Below are 5,214 nucleotides of genomic sequence, written 5' to 3' on the forward strand. Positions count from 1 at the left end.
CCATCCTTGGGGGCCATCCTGATCCCTGCTCCTGACTCGGGCTCCTGAGCCCTCCTGTTCCAGCCCGTGGGGTCCCCGAGGACCCTCCCCCTCCAGACACGAGCCAGACCCTCTGTGTTCACTGGGCGTGATGCCGCAGAGCCTGCCCGCCACCTCTTAAAAAATGCAAAGGAAGGCAATGACGGGAATGTGGGACTTCAGTTTACGCTAGTGGAAGGGTTAAAGGTTACAGACTGCAGTTTTTCTGGTGGTTTCCTTATTTGTCAAAACGAGGAGAAACCACCACAACCCGGGCAGCCACGTGCCCATGAGGCAGCATCACCTCCCGGGCGTCCTCCTTTTCATTCCTTACAGCGTGAAGTACACAGGAGCTCCAGAACCTTGGGTCTCCTCGTGTATCACGCTTTCCAGAGTGTTCCGGCCACCAACTCTCAGTGGGAGCTGCCGCCTGAGGGCGGCCGCCTCGTAGGCCCGAGCGTTTGGTCTGTAGTGACTCGTCCCTTCCTGGTGGTTCACGCCCGCCGCCCGGGCCGTTGTGCGTGCGCCTGCAACCAGGCGTCTGTGTCCAGGGGGTTGAAGGGACAAGCCCCCACCCAGGGCTGTTCTGGTTTAGGGTCGGGGAGCGGCTTGTGGGCCTGTGGCCAGCAGGTGGCGCCAGAGACCGAGGGCGGCGGGCGCGGAGGCGACGCAGGGCAGCTGGGCGCCAGCGCTGGACACGCTTCCTCTCCCAGGCACCCTGGTCCCCTGGCCCGTCTGCACGTACGCCCTCAGCACGTCCCCACACTCACCTGCACCCTCCCTCTCACCTGCCCCCGCAGATGCCCCCTTCTCACGCAGGTGCACGTCCGTACTGACCGCCCTGCGCTGCACAAGCTCACAGGGTTTCAGTCTCACCCCGTCTTAATTTTTCTCACACGGAAACTCCAGTTCAGGCCCAGACTCGGCCTCAGCCAGACTCGGCCTTTGCCCCACGTTTCCTTTAAAGCAGAAATAGTTTTCAGAACGGTCTGCTCTCTGCAGAACGCCCGTCCGTCTCCTGCCACACTGGAACCAACGCCCTCATTCCTGCTTTGAGTCGGTGTAACCAGACCTTTACCGTGCGGGAGTGAAACCCACACACGTCAGCTGATGCCCCAATTCCGGGGTCTGCGCCCTGTGGTTGGAGGGTGGGAAGGGACGCTCACTGTGTAGAGTTGTACTGGCATGCAGCCACACCCGTCCTCTAGGGCAGCTTCTACATACAAAGGCAGCGTTGAATAGGTGTCATAGAGACCCTCCGGCCTAAAGTATTTACTACCTGACTGAGGAAAAGCTTGCTCCCAGCAGCTCCTTGTACCTTGCGGGAATTCTAGTGCCCACCAGCCATACCAGCTGAAAGCCCACAGGGCCTCCAGCCCCCGGGACAACCATAGGTTTCCCAAGAGCTTTTCAGCAAGTTCTTTTTGCTGTCTTTCGTTTCCTATTGAGTGTGTCTTCCTGCTCTTATTCTACTTCTAGGGCAAATTCTTTGTTTCATCCACATCAGTTTACTTCTGTTCGAACACTTATAATTTCCAAGAGTACTGTTTAACGTTTGCTCCTTAAAATACGATTTTAATGGACGTTTTCAAGCACACAAAACTGTAGATAACAGGGTCATCACTTGCCCCCCCCCCCCCCCCCACAGCTGGGGAGATCGTGTCTGCCCTCAACCATCGTTTACATCCAGGAGATCTAGTTTCATCTACACACCCCCTCGCAGCCCCTTCCCCTGGAGAATTTTTAAATGATAATTGTACCCTGGCTGGGAACAGTTTGGTGTTAGTGCATATATGGGGGGGGAGGGGACCGTGTAGCAGTTAACCCGACACATTCAAAGGGGAATAAACAATGGGGGAGAGGTTCACGATAGGACTATGGCAGAATTGCTTCCCTGTTGCCTTTCGGAATGTTCCAACTGATGACTTCAAATCGCCTCACTTCAATCACGCAGGCAAACCTGATTAAGCCTCATTAACTTCAATCATTATAAAGGCAAATGACGATTATTTGAGAATGTGAATTAAACAGAAGACAAATACTAAAAATGGTACCATGATGGATGTAGTTTAATCTCCACTCATATCCCCTTTCCCTGGGTGGCACACCTGCAGCGACAGACTCACCAGTCTCTAAAGAACTGCGCCCCCCCACCCCCACCCCTCCCATAGCAGCAAACTACTGACTGGTAGAAAATATTTGTGAATCTTATACTGAAAAGGATTTAATATCCAAAATATATAAAATACTCTGAAAAACTAACAACAAAACCAACCCCAGGGTTGGGACTTCCCTGGTGGTGCAGTGGTTAAGAATCCACCTGCCAATGTAGGGGACACGGGTTTGAGCCCTGGTCTGGGAAGATCCCACACTGGAGCAACTAAGCCCATGTGCCACAACTACTGAAGCCCAGGTGCCTAGAGCCCGTGCTCCACAACAAGAGAAGCCACCGCAATGACAAGCCTGCGCACCGCAACAAAGAGTAGCCCCCGCTCGCCGCAACTAGAGAAAGCCCATGCACAGTAGCAAAGACCTAGTGTAGCCAAAAATAAAATATAAATAAATTTTAAAAACCAACCCCATACAAAAACGTGCAAGGACTTGAATAGACATTTTTCCAAAGATAAACTGCCAGTAAATACTTGAAAAGATGCTCAACATCATTAGCCATTGGGGAAGTGCAAATTAAAACGCAGTGAGACAATGTTCATTGCACCAGTATTTACAATAGCCAGGACATGGAAGCAACCCAAGTGTCCATCGACAGATGAATGAATAAAGATGTGGCACACATATACAATGGAATATTACTCAGCCATAAAAAGAAACAAGATTGAGTTATTTGTAGTGAGGGGGATGGACCTAGAGTCTGTCATAGAGTGAAGTAAGTCAGAGAAAAACAAAATACCATATGCTAACACGTATATATGGAATCAAAAAAAAAAAAAGGTTCTGAAGAACCTAGGGGCAGGACGGGAATAAAGATGCAGACGTAGAGAATGGACTTGAGAACGTGGGGAGTGGGAAGGGTAAACTGGGACGAAGTGAGAGAGTAGCACGGACATATCTACACTACCAAATGTAAAATAGATAGCTAGTGGGAAGCAGCCACATAGCACAGGGAGATCAGCTCGGTGCTTTGTGACCACCTAGAGGGGTGGGATAGGGAGGGTGGGAGGGAGACATAAGAGGGAGGGGATATGGGGATATATGTATACGTATAGGTCATTCACTTTGTTATACAGCAGAAACTAACACAACAATGTAAAGCAATTATACTCCAGTAAAGATGTTAAAAAAAAAACAAAAACAGTGAGATACCACCTCACACCTGCTAGGATGGATATAGTCAAGAAATGGAAAATAACAAGTATTGCAGAAGATGTGGAGAAACTGGAATGCTTGTTCATTGCTGGTGGGAATATAAAATATTGCAGCAGCTGTGGAAAAGTTTGGCAATTTCTCAAAAGGTTAAACATAGAGATACCATATGACACAGCAATTTCTCCTAGGTATATATCCAACAAAACTGAAAGCGGGGATTTGACAGATACTTGGACACCCATGGTCATACCAGCACTATTCACAATAGCCAAAAGATGAAAACAACGCAAGTGTCCATCAGCGACTGAATGAATAAATGAAATCTTTTATGTACATAGAATGGACTAGATTTCAGCCATAAAAGCGAAAGTTTGATATCTGCTACAAGGTGGGACAACTTTGAAAACATTTCAGTTAGAGAGACAAGGCAGATGCAGAAGGACAAATACTATATGACTTCACTTATATGAAGTACCTGGAACAGGCAATCCATAGAGACAGTGAGTAGAATAGAGGGCCCTTTGGGCTGAGAGAAGGGCGAGTGATTCTTTTAATGATACCAAGTCTTGGGTATAGGAAGTGGTGATGGCTGTATGCATTGTGAATGTGTTTAATGTCACTGCATTATACACTTGAGGATGGTTAAAATCATAAGTATGAAGTCATTATGCATGTTTTATAACAAAGTTTATAACAATGGGTAACTGGTAAATGATGACTAAATGCAGTAATTGTGGATGTTATAGAAGCTGACATATACATTTAACATTTCAACCGTGATTTCAACAACTCCCAAGCAGACCCTAGGAGTTCTAGGATCCCTAAGGATCAACAGGAAGGGGGTAAAAGTGGGGAAACATAAAGCCAAAATATGAATGTCCTGCATTAACCACAGACGAGAATCTATAAAAGTAGTGGTATAAAAAACGAAAATGGAATTTAGTATGTAAAAGTTGACAAAGGTGACCACCAGCATTAGGATGGTGTGGGTGGCTCTGGTCTCCGGGGGACATTTGTGGTAGCCAGTGGGGGTGTGAATATACTGCACTCTCCTGTGGTGTCTGTGCAGGAGAAGCACCATGTAGCCACTGGACCAGATCATAAGGCCAATAAACATGGCATCAGAGATGGACCACAGGATGACAATGTCTGCAAAGGGACTTGAGGATGAACAGAACCACTACCCTTGGTTGTCGGTTTCATTTCCCATGTACTGTGGACCAGTGACTGTCACAGAAACAAAGATATTCATTAAGACCCTAAGCATCCAGCAGGTGCAACAGGAAGGACCACTGACCTTGGGGGCTCTACTTCTGAGCATTATCCCCTCCACTCCTCTCCCCTGGGGATGAGGGTGAAGGACTGATAGGTGCTCGGGATACAGGTGGAGCACAGGGTGGTGCTGCGAGCCACTCTCTTTATATAATATACAAATTTACACCCAAGACTGGACAGGGAGTTCCTTGAAACAAAAGCTGCCACTTTGTGGGGAATCCCAGAGGAGAGAAGAACCAGGAAATTAGCCACAGCCATGCGGGTGGGCCTCTGCTTGTGGCCAAGATTGGAGAGACGCTGTGGAAGAAAATGATGACATTGGCCGGAGACCCCACCGCTATCTGTATAAGATACATGGTTTTTCAGAGCTGCCTGGTTTGCAGTTCTTAGGACATCTTTCTGAAAAGACATGGAGAGGGCTTCAACGTGGCCTGAAGCAGACAGGAGGCTGTGCTGGTGCTGACATCAGCAGCCTTCTTACATAACCAACATTGGGAAGGGATTCTCACTCTTTTCTTCTCCTGAGAAAGAAAGACACCATCATACTCCAGAGAAATGGCTTTACCTGGAGAACATACACCTGACATCAGTTATAAC

General features: G+C 48.2%; 1 pseudogene across 1 annotated transcript; it reads right to left on the reverse strand.

Annotated features, from left to right (window-relative positions):
- Nucleotides 1–348: 348 nt before the first annotated feature.
- Nucleotides 349–4,875, reverse strand: LOC309976384 (vomeronasal type-1 receptor 4-like; annotated as a pseudogene). Its single transcript has 3 exons — nt 4,145–4,875; nt 789–864; nt 349–545 (listed from the first exon to the last, which is right to left on the reverse strand). The product of its transcript is annotated as a vomeronasal type-1 receptor 4-like (transcript).
- Nucleotides 4,876–5,214: the final 339 nt, after the last annotated feature.

This window comes from Leucopleurus acutus, assembly GCF_964270905.1.
Source record: "Leucopleurus acutus genome assembly, chromosome: 20".
Classification (NCBI taxonomy): Eukaryota; Metazoa; Chordata; class Mammalia; order Artiodactyla; family Delphinidae; genus Leucopleurus; species Leucopleurus acutus.